The sequence below is a fragment of the Schistocerca nitens genome, chromosome 11 (genome assembly GCF_023898315.1).
Source record: "Schistocerca nitens isolate TAMUIC-IGC-003100 chromosome 11, iqSchNite1.1, whole genome shotgun sequence".
In the NCBI taxonomy this organism is placed as follows: Eukaryota; Metazoa; Arthropoda; class Insecta; order Orthoptera; family Acrididae; genus Schistocerca; species Schistocerca nitens.
Genome location: NC_064624.1, coordinates 18,524,958 through 18,537,108, shown reverse-complemented (window position 1 = coordinate 18,537,108; position 12,151 = coordinate 18,524,958). Strand labels below are relative to the sequence as shown.

Genomic DNA, 12,151 nt, shown 5'->3' with positions numbered 1-12,151 from the left:
TTGTGAAGGCATTTCGGAAGGCTATGTTTAATAACACTGCTTTGGCAGCACTGTCTTCGATAGTATCTCCATTCTTATCGCGCAGAGAAGGCATTGATTCTTTCTTACCGCTAACATACTTCACATACGACCAGAATCTCTTTGGATTTTCTGCCAGGTTTCGAGACAAAGTTTCGTTGTGGAAGCTATTATAAGCATCTCGCATTCAAGTCCGCGCTAAATTTCTAGCTTCTGTAAAGGATCGCCAATCTTGGGGATTTTGCGTCTCCTTAAATTTGTCATGTTTGTTCCGTTGTCTCTGCAACACTGTTATGACCCGTTTTGTGTACCAAGGAGGATCAGCTCCGTCATCTGTTAATTTATTCGGTATAAATCACCCAACTGCTGTCGATACTATTTCTTTTAATTCAAGCCACATCTCGTATAGACTTGTTAATTTGGAAGGAGTGGAGGTTGTCTCTCAGGAAGACGTCAAGCGAATTTTTATCTGGTATTTTGAATAGGTATATTTTTCGTTTATTTTTGGAGGATTTGGGGGTTACAGTATTGAATCTGGCTACGCAATCCTGTCTGTCACTGATCCCTGTATCCGTTTTGATGAACCCAGTCAATCAGCGACGACGCCTTACCGTACGCCACGGCATCATCAGCAAACAACCGCAGGCAGCTGCCACACCCTGTTGCTACATCATTTGTGAACACAGAAAACAATACCAGTCCTGAATGAGATTTTCACTCTGCAGCGGAGTGTGTGCTAATATGAAACTTCCTGGCAGATTAAAACTGTGCGCCGGACCGAGACTCGAACTCGGGACCTTTGCCTTTCGCGGGCAAGTGCTCTACCAACTGAGCTACCCAAGCACGACTCACGCCCCGTCCTCACAGCTTTACTTCTGCCAGTACCTCGTCTCCTACCTTCCAAATTTTACAGGGCACTTGCCCGCGAAAGGCAAAGGTCTCGAGTTCGAGTCTCGGTCCGACACACAGTTTTAATCTGCCAGGAAGTTTCGTATCAGCGTAATCTCATTCTGGAAACATCCCCCAGGCTGTGGCTAAACCATGTCTCCGCTATATCCTTTCTTTCAGGAGTGCTAGTTCTGCAGGTTCTGTAAAGTTTGGAAGGTAGGAGACGAGGTACTGGCAGAAGTAAAGCTGTGAGGACGGGGCGTGAGTCGTGCTTGGGTAGCTCAGTTGGTAGAGCACTTGCCCGCGAAAGGCAAAGGTCCCGAGTTCGAGTCTCGGTCCGGGACACAGTTTTAATCTGCCAGGAAGTTTAATACCGGTCCTGTCACACTTCCATGGGAAGCTCGTGACGATCCCTCGCCTCTGATGAACGCTCGTCGTCGAGGGCAACATACTGCGTTCTATTACTTAAGAGCTCTTTGGGCCATTCACATACTGGGGAACCTGTTCTGTATGCTCATACCTTTGTTAACAGTCTGCAGTGGGGCACCGTGTAGAATACTTTATGGAAATCTAGTAATGTGGAAGCTGCCTGTTTCCCTTCATCCGTAGTTCACATACCATTTGATGACGACATGTTAGAGGCATACCGAGTCATGGTATGGAAAAGAGGAAGACATGTATGAAGTACCCTGAATCACGGAAAAGGTAAACCGCTCACAAGTCCACCAAATGTGGTCAGCCAGTTTATCTACACTCATGCTCATAAATTAGGGATAATTGCAGAATGTGGTGCCACATAATGTGGCAGTACACAAAACAAGTGCTAATAGCATAGGAACAGAGGGAACACACACGACACAGATCTGTAAGTCCACGGTATTGGTGATAAGTTGAGAAAACCATCCCGAAACACACGTGCTACAAAACGCCACTGTTTCCTGCGCATGTACCGCGACATCAGTAAGGGATATGATCACCGTGCACACGTACACAGGCCGCACAACGGGTTGGCATACTCTGGATCAGGTGGTCGAGCAGCTGCTGGGGTACAGCCTCCCATTCTTGCACCAGTGCCTGTCGGAGCTCCTGAAGTGTCGTAGCGGTTTGGAGACGTGCAGCGATACGTCGACCGAGAGTATCCCAGACGTGCTCGATGGGCTTTAGGTCTGGAGAACAGGCAGGCGACTCCATTCGCCTGAAACCTTCTGTTTCAAGGTACCGATGGCAGCTCGGTGGGGCCGTGCGTTATCATCCGTCAAGAGGAAGGTTGGATCCACTGCACCCCTGAAAAGGCGGACATACTGGTGCAAAATGACGCCTCGATACATCTGACCTGTTGCAGTTCCTCTGCCAAAGACATGCAGGGGTGTACGTGCACCAATCATAATCCCACCCCACACCATCAAACCACGAACTCCATACAGACCCCTTTCAAGGACATTAAGAGGTTTGTATCTGGTTCCTGGTTCACGCCAGATGAAAACCCGGCGAGAACGAGAGACTATACCTGGACTCGTCCGTGAACGTAAACTGGGACCACTGTTCCAATGACCATGTACTGTGTTCTTGACACCGGGCTTTACGGGCTCTCCTGTGACCAGAGGTCAGTGGAATGCACCATGCAGGTCTCCGGGCGAATAAACCGTGTCTGTTCAGTCGTCTGTAGACTGTGTGTCTGGAGACAACTGTTCCAGTGGCTGCGGTAAGGTCCCGAGTGAGGCTACCTGCAGTACTCCGTGGCCGTCTGCGGGCACTGATGGTGAGACATCGTGGGCGTCCCGTACTGTAGCGCCTGGACACGTTTCCTGTCTGCTGGAATCGTTGCCACAATCTTAAGATCACACTTTGTGGCACACGGAGGGCCCGTGCTGCGACCTGATGTGTTTGATCAGCCTCCAGTCGCCCAAGTATTCTACCCCTCATAGCGTCATCAATATGTGTTCTTTGAGCCATTTTCAACACACAGTCAACATTAGCACGTCTGAAAACGTCTGCACACTTACTCGCTGCACCGTACTCTGACATGCACCAACACACGTCTGCGTATGTGGACTGCTGCCAGCGCCACAGCAGGTCAAATGCACCGCATAATCATACCCCGAGCTGATTGAAACCCGCAAACAGGCCACCAGAGCGTTGTTTCACCATGTATCAGCGTTATCCTTAATTTATGAGCACGAGTATAGAATGTAGTAGGATCATGTGAGAAAAGGGCAACATGAGTTTTACACGAGCGATGCTTTCTAAAACCACGCTCATTAGTCTGAAGGAAATGTATTATTCAGTAATGGGATCAGTACAGTAATAGTACAATGTCTGTAGCATGCGGTCTGAAATTTATTTTGAAAGTAGTAGATACACTCCTGGAAATGGAAAAAAGAACACATTGACACCGGTGTGTCAGACCCACCATACTTGCTCCGGACACTGCGAGAGGACTGTACAAGCAATGATCACACGCACAGCACAGCGGACACACCAGGAACCGCGGTGTTGGCCGTCGAATGGCGCTAGCTGCGCAGCATTTGTGCACCGCCGCCGTCAGTATCAGCCAGTTTGCCGTGGCATACGGAGCTCCATCGCAGTCTTTAACACTGCTAGCATGCCGCGACAGCGTGGACGTGAACCGTATGTGCAGTTGACGGACTTTGAGCGAGGGCGTATAGTGGCCATGCGAGAGGTCGGGTGGACGTACCGCCGAATTGCTCGACACGTGGGGCGTGAGGTCTCCACAGTACATCGATGTTGTCGCCAGTGGTCGGCGGAAGCTGCACGTGCCCGTCGACCTGGGACCGGACCGCAGCGACGCACGGATGCACGCCAAGACCGTAGGATCCTACGCAGTACCGTAGGGGACCGCACCGCCACTTCCCAGCAAATTAGGGACACTGTTGCTCCTGGGGTATCGGCGAGGACCATTCGCAACCGTCTCCATGAAGCTGGGCTACGGTCCCGCACACCGTTAGGCCGTCTTCCGCTCACACCCCAACATCGTGCAGCCCCCCTCCAGTGGTGTCGCGACAGGCGTGAATGGAGGGACGAATGGAGACGTGTCGTCTTCAGCGATGAGAGTCGCTTCTGCCTTGGTGCCAATGATGGTCGTATGCGTGTTTGGCGCCGTGCAGGTGAGCGCCACAATCAGGACTGCATACGACCGAGGCACACAGGGCCAACACCCGGCATCATGGTGTGGGGAGCGATCTCCTACACTGGCCGTACACCACTGGTGATCGTCGAGGGGACACTGAATAGTGCACGGTACATCCAAACCGTCATCGAACCCATCGTTCTACCATTCCTAGACCGGCAAGGGAACTTGCTGTTCCGACAGGACAATGCACGTCCGCATGTATCCCGTGCCACCCAACGTGCTCTAGAAGGTGTAAGTCAACTACCCTGGCCAGCAAGATCTCCGGATCTGTCCCCCATTGAGCATGTTTGGGACTGGATGAAGCGTCGTCTCACGCGGTCTGCACGTCCAGCACGAACGCTGGTCCAACTGAGGCGCCAGGTGGAAATGGCATGGCAAGCCGTTCGACAGGACTACATCCAGCATCTCTACGATCGTCTCCATGGGAGAATAGCAGCCTGCATTGCTGCGAAAGGTGGATATACACTGTACTAGTGCCGACATTGTGCATGCTCTGTTGCCTGTGTCTATGTGCCTGTGGTTCTGTTGTGTGATCATGTGATGTATCCGACCCCAGGAATGTGTCAATAAAGTTTCCCCTTCCTGGGACAATGAATTCACGGTGTTCTTATTTCAATTTCCAGGAGTGTATATATAAGACATAAACAATCAAGACAAAATAATATAGTTTCTTTCATAACGTAACTAAATAAGACGTTTGCACTTCCTGAGCGATAACTGGTATAAAGGCACTCACAGTGCTGTCGTGTTATTACATTGTCTGAATTTTGATTTTGACCAAATAATGATCTGCATAATGTTTACTGCATTAGAAAACATTAAACTTTAGTGTTTCTGAACGTTGTTACAACATTTTTCTATCAATAAAGGAACTACTGACCTCCACCATTGTACGCAGAGCTTAGAAACTTAAAACCATGATCAAAAATATATATTTTCCCACCATTGTACTTTACACTTTATACATTACAGCTTTTGTAGTATTATTTCTTCCTTTTGTGGTGAATGCCCTTGCAGTCTCGAATTATATTCCAGCAATAATCAGCCAGCATCGTAGGTACCTATTTCACTTCGTACCGGCGTTCTAAGGTCATGGAACCTTTCTCCACGTTCATCAGATACGTCGCCGCAGTTTTCTGGGAACTGATCCAAATGAGAATGCATTAAATGCACTTTGGGCGACACGTTGCAACCCAGTTTTTGGTATGCAAAAAGCATGTCGTTTACCAATTGTTTGTACTTACAGGATCTTCGTTTTCCCAGAAAGAGTGGGAGGTCGTCTCGAGGTGTGGCAGGGGGCGAAAGACATTCCGGAGGGCTGAACGGAAGGCCTCTCCAGTTTGTCTGACGAACCGGTTTCAGGCTCTGCCCCAGGCTGATACTGATCTTCGGCCGGACACGGCTGCTTGTCCTGTTCCAGAGGTTGCCCCTCAGTCTGCAAGATCCGGGCGGTCGCAGAGGGTGGGCTTACTGGTGGGAGCTCCAACGTCAGGCGCGTAATGGGGCCCCTTAGGGAAATGGCAGCAAGAGAGGGGAATAAAACCAATGTGCACTACGTGCGCATAGCGGGGGCAGTCATTCCAGATGTGGAAAGGGTCCTTCCGGATGCACCCATCTGCAGGTGGTCGCTCATGTCGGCACCAATGATGTGTGTCGCTATGGATCGGAGGAAATCCTCTCTGGCTTCCGGCGGCAATCTGATTTGGTGGAGACTGCCAGTCTCGCTAGAGGGATGAAAGCAGAGCTCACCATCTGCAGCATCGTCGACAGGACTGACTGCGGACCTTTGGTACAGAGCCAAGTGGAGGGTCTGAATCAGAGGCTGAGACGGTTCTGCGACAGTGTGGGCTGCAGATTCCTCGACTTGCGCCATAGGGTGGTGGGGTTTCGGGTTCCGCTGGATAGGTCAGGAGTCCACTACACGCAGCAAGCGGCTACACGGGTAGCAGGGGTTGTGTGGCGTGGATTGGGCGATTTTTTAGGTTAGATGGCCTCGGGCAAGTACAGAAAGGGCAACAGTCTCAAAGGGTGCGGGGCAAAGTCAGGACATGCGGGGACCGAGCAGCAATCGGTATCGTAATTGTAAACTGTCGAACCTGCATTGGTAAAGTACCGGAACTTCAAGCGCTGATAGAAAGCACCGAAGCTGAAATCGTTATAGGTACAGAAAGCTGGCTGAAGCCAGAGATAAATTCTGCCGAAATTTTTACAAAGGCACAGACGGTGTTTAGAAAGGATAGATTGCGTGCAACCGGCGGTGGCGTGTTTGTCGCTATTAGTAGTAGTTTATCCTGTAGTGAAGTAGAAGTGGATAGTTCCTGTGAATTATTATGGGTGGAGGTTACACTCAACAACCAAGCTAGGTTAATAATTGGCTCCTTTTACCGACCTCCCGACTCAGCAGCATTAGTGGCAGAACAACTGAGAGAAAATTTGGAATACATCTCACATAAATTTTCTCAGCATGTTATAGACTTAGGTGGAGATTTCAATTTACCAGATATAGACTGGGACACTCAGATGTTTAGGACGGGTGGTAGGGACAGAGCATCGAGTGCCATTATACTGAGTGCACTATCCGAAAATTACCTCGAGCAATTAAACAGAGAACCGACTCGTGGAGATAACATCTTGGACCTACTGATAAACAGACCCGAACTGTTCGACTCTGTATGTGCAGAACAGGGAATCAGTGATCATAAGGCCGTTGCAGCATCCCTGAATATGGAAGTTAATAGGAATATAAAAAAAGGGAGGAAGGTTTATCTGTTTAGCAAGAGTAATAGAAGGCAGATTTCAGACTACGTAACAGATCAAAACGAAAATTTCTCTTCCGACACTGACAATGTTGAGTGTTTATGGAAAAAGTTCAAGGCAATCGTAAAATGCGTTTTAGACAGGTACGTGCCGAGTAAAACTGTGAGGGACGGGAAAAACCCACCGTGGTTCAACAACAAAGTTAGTAAACTACTGCGAAAGCAAAGAGAGCTTCACTCCAAGTTTAAACGCAGCCAAAACCTCTCAGACAAACAGAAGCTAAACGATGTCAAAGTTAGCGTAAGGAGGGCTATGCGTGAAGCGTTCAGCGAATTCGAAAGTAAAATTCTATGTACCGACTTGACAGAAAATCCTAGGAAGTTCTGGTCTTACGTTAAATCAGTAAGTGGCTCGAAACAGCATATCCAGACACTCCGGAATGATGATGGCATTGAAACAGAGGATGACACGCGTAAAGCTGAAATACTAAACACGTTTTTCCAAAGCTGTTTCACACAGGACGACCGCACTGCAGTTCCTTCTCTAAATCCTCGCACAAACGAAAAAATGGCTGACATCGAAATAAGTGTCCAAGGAATAGAAAAGCAACTGGAATCACTCAACAGAGGAAAGTCCACTGGACCTGACGGGATACCAGTTCGATTCTACACAGAGTGCGTGAAAGAACTTGCCCCCCTTCTAACAGCCGTGTACCGCAAGTCTCCAGAGGAACGGAGGGTTCCAAATGATTGGAAAAGAGCACAGGTAGTCCCAGTCTTCAAGAAGGGTCGTCGAGCAGATGCGCAAAACTGTAGACCTATATCTCTGACGTCGATCTGTTGTAGAATTTTAGATCATGTGTTTTGCTCGCGTATCATGTCGTTTATGGAAACCCAGAATCTACTCTGTAGGAATCAACATGGATTCCGGAAACAGCGATCGTGTGAGACCCAACTAGCTTTATTTGTTCATGAGACCCCGAAAATATTAGATACAGGCTCCTTGACTTCCCGAAGGCGTTCGATACAGTTCCGCACTGTCGCCTGATAAACAAAATAAGAGCCTACGGAATATCAGACCAGCTGTGTGGCTGGATTGAAGAGTTTTTAGCAAACAGAACACAGCATGTTGTTATCAATGGAGAGACATCTACAGACGTTAAAATAACCTCTGGCGTGCCACAGGGGAGTGTTATGGGACCATTGCTTTTCACAATATATATAAATGACCTAGCAGATAGTGTCGGAAGTTCCATGCGGCTTTTCGCGGGTGATGCTGTAGTACACAAAGAAGTTGCAGCATTAGAAAATTGCAGCGAAATGCAGGAAGATCTGCAGCGGATAGGCACTTGGTGCAAGGAGTGGCAACTGACCCTTAACATAGATAAATGTAATGTATTGCGAATACATAGAAAGAAGGATCCTTTATTGTATGATTATATGATAGCGGAACAAACACTGGTAGCATTTACTTCTGGAAAATATCTGGGAGTATGCGTCCGGAACGATTTGAAGTGGAATGATCATATAAAATTAATTGTTGGTAAGGCGGGTACCAGGTTGAGATTCATTGGGAGAATCATTAGAAAATGTAGTTCATCAACAAAGGAGGTGGCTTACAAAACACTCGTTCGACCTGTACTCGAGTATTGCTCATCAGTGTGGGATCCGTACCAGATCGGGTTGACGGAGGAGATAGAGAAGATCCAAAGAAGAGCGGCGCGTTTCGTCACAGGGTTATTTGGTAAGCGTGATAGTGTTACGGAGATGTTTAGCAAACTCAAGTGGCAGACTTTGCAAGAGAGGCGCTCTGCATCGCGGTGTAGCTTGCTGTCCAGGTTTCGAGAGCGTGCGTTTCTGGATGAGGCATCGAATATATTGGTACCTCCTACTTATACCTCCCGAGGAGATCACGAATATAAAATTAGAGAGATTCGAGCGCGCACGGAGGCTTTCCGGCAGTCGTTCTTCCCGCGAACTGTACGCGACTGGAACAGGAAAAGGGAGGTAATGACAGTGGCACGTAAAGTGCCCTCCGCCACACACCCTTGGGTGGCTTGCGGTGTCTAAATGTAGATGTAGATGTAGATATTACTTTGACAAACCTCTGTTCGTCCTAATTACCTCAAAAATACCCTTTCACCCTGATTTAGCAAGCATTTGTAGTTTTTACAGTGAAATTTTCACCCACGCTTCCCATATCACACTTTTCAGCTCACATGACTTCAAGGGAAACAGAAGAGAACGTAGATGAAGCCGAGAAGGGAGATATGACAGTGCTAGAACAATTTGACAGAATACTGAAAGACTTAAGTCGAAACAAGGCCCCGGGAGGAGGCAAAACTCCGTTAGACCTACTGATAGCCTTGGGAGAGCCAGCCATGACAAAACTCTACCATCTGGTGAGCGTGATGTATGAGACAGGCGAAATACCCCCAGACTTCAAGAACGATATAATAATTCCAATTCCAAAAAAAGCATGTCTGACAGATACGAAAATTACCGAACTATCAGTTGAGTGCGGTGCGGGATTAGCCGAGCGGTTTGGAGCGCTGCAGTCATGGACTGTGCGGCTGGTCCCGGTGGAGGTTCGAGTCCTCCCTCGGGCATGGGTGTGTGTTTGTCCTTAGGATAATTTAGGTTAAGTAGTGTGTAAGCTTAGGGACTGATGACCTTAGTGGTTAAGTCCCGTAGGATTTCACGGCCACCAGTTGAGTAATTCACGGATGGAAAATACTAACACGAATCCTTTACAGAAGAATGGAGAAACCGGTAGAAGCCGACCTCGGGGAGATCAGTTAAGATTCGGAAGAAATGTAGGAACACGCGGGGCAATACTGCCCCTACGCCATTTTATGGAAGGTAGGTTAAGGAAAAGCAGAGGTATGTTTATACCATTTGTTGACTTAGAGTAATCTTTTGACATTGTTGACTCAAGCACTATCTTTCAAATTCTTAAGATGGCAGGCATAAAATACAGGGATCGAAAGGCTATTTACAATTCGTACAGAAACCAAATGGCAACTGTAAGAGTCGAGGGGCACGAAAGAAGCAGTGGTCGAGAAGGAAGTATCCTATTATTGTATTATTCAATCTGTGTATTGGGCAAGCAGTAACGAAAACAAAAGAAAAATTTGGAGTAGGAATTAAAGTCCAGGGGGGAGAAATAAAAACTTTGAGGTTTGCCTATGACATTTTAATTCTGTCAGAGACAGCAAAGGACCTGGAAGAGCAGTTGAACGGTGTGGGGAGTGCGTTGGAAGGTCGATATAAGATGAACATCAACAAAAACAAAACGAGGATAATGGAATGTAGTCGAATTACGTCGGGTGATGCTGAGGGAATTAGATTAGGAAATGAGACACTTAAAGTAGTGAAGGAGTATTGCTATTTGGGGAGCAAAATAACTGATGATAATCGATGTAGGGACGATGTAAAATGTAGACTGGCGATGGCAAGGAAAGCGTTTCTGAAGAAGAGAAAATAGATTTAAGTGTCAGGAAGTCTTTTCTGAAGGTATTTGTCCAGAGTGTAACTATGTATGGTAGTGAAACGTGAATGATGTAAAGTTTATACAGAAGCTTTCGAAATGTGATGCTGAAGATGAAATGGGTAAATCATGTAACCAATGAGGGGACAGTCAATAGAACTGGGGACAAAAGAAATTTGTGGCACAACGTGACTAGAAGAAGGGATCGGTTGATAGGACACATTCTGAGGCATCAAGGGATCACCAATTTAGTGCTGAAGGGAAGCGGGGGTGGGATGGGGGGTAAAAATCGTAGAGGGAGACCAAGAGATGAATGCAGTAAGCAGATTCGGAAGGATGTAGGTTGCAGTAGGTACTGGGAGATGAAGAAGCTTGCACAGGATAGAGAAGCGTGGAGAGCTGCATCAAACCAGTTTTTGGATTGAAGATGACAACTAGAGCATGACCTCAAATTGCGTTCTATTGCGATAAACACGAGTTGCAATTATTCCCCACAAGTTCCTGCAGGGTTTGTATCCCGACCACGTGTAGGGCAGTGCAAGACATCGATTTCTTTATCTTCAAGGCAGTTTTTGGTTGTAGCAGAAACATGCAGACTTGCATTATCTTGTTGAAACGTTTTACTTTCGTTCAGTGTCCAGCTCATCAGTGTTCATGGTAGAACCCATTCCAGTATTCAGCCAAGAAATGCATGATTTACCTTTAGTGCAGAATGCTGTCCAAATCACAACAATGCCACCATCAAACGTTCAGCTCATTCTTACCAGCTGCTCTGTTCTCAGAGCATGCCATTAATATCGAAATCTATCTGGCCTCTCCAACTTCTTCTCATCACTGCAGATCACTTTATCGTAGTCTGATGCCATGATACACGTTTGTCAGAAAACTCGAATCCAGCTGGTTTATGTTTGGGTGTTGGAGCAGGTTTAAGCAGTCGTTTCTTTAATGCAAGAGCTCCGTCCCTTGACAAAATTCGTCGTACACATCTTGCAGCTACTGACAACTGTAAATCAGCGAGAATCTGAGAAGAATGACCGTTTGTGGCCCTCGCTTTGTGAAAAAGGAACCGTTTCGATGCTTCACATACAATGAAGAGCCATCAGACTGGTACACCTGCCTAATATCGTGTAGGGCTCACGCGAGTACGCGGAAGTGCCGCAATACGACGTGACATGGGCTCAACTAATATCTGAAGTAGTGGTGGTGGGAACTGACTCCGTGAATCCTGCAGGGCTGTCCATAGATCCGTAACAGGGGGTGGGGGGATGGAGATGTCTTCTGAACAACAAGATGCAAGGCATCCCAGATATGCTCAGTAACGTTCATGTGTGGGGAGTTTGTTGGCCAGCGGAAGTGTTTAAACTCAGGAGAGCGTTCCTGGAGCAACTCTGTAGCAATTCTGGACGTGTGGGGTGTTGCATTGTCCTGCTGGAATTGCCCAAGTCCGTCGGAATGCACAGTGGACATGAATAACTGCAGATGAACAGACAGGATGCTTACGTACGTGTCACCTGTCAGACTCGTATCTAGACGTATCAGGGGTCCCATATCACTGCAGCTGCACACGCCCGACACCATTACAGAGCCTCCACCAGCTCGAACAGTCCCCTCCTGACAGCAGGGTCCATGGAGTCATGAGGTTGTCTCCGTACCCGTACACATCCATCCGCGCAATACAATTTGAAATGGGACTCGTCCTACCAGGCAACATGTTTCCAGTCATCAACAGTCCAATGTCGTTGTTGACAATCATAAAGAGTACACAAGTGGGCCTTCGAAAGCCCATATTGATGATGTTTCGTTGAATGGTTCGCACGCTGACACGTGTTGATGGCGCAGCAGTGACAT

At 47.6% G+C, this 12,151-nt stretch overlaps 2 non-coding genes across 2 annotated transcripts; one reads left to right on the top strand and one right to left on the bottom strand.

Annotated features, from left to right (window-relative positions):
* Window positions 1-786: 786 nt before the first annotated feature.
* Trnas-cga (transfer RNA serine (anticodon CGA)) lies at window positions 787-861 on the bottom strand. The gene has a single exon. It is a non-coding gene; the product is annotated as a tRNA-Ser (tRNA).
* Window positions 862-1,176: 315 nt separating this feature from the next.
* On the top strand, window positions 1,177-1,251 carry Trnas-cga (transfer RNA serine (anticodon CGA)). Its single transcript has one exon. It is a non-coding gene; the product is annotated as a tRNA-Ser (tRNA).
* The last annotated feature ends 10,900 nt before the right edge of the window (window positions 1,252-12,151 follow it).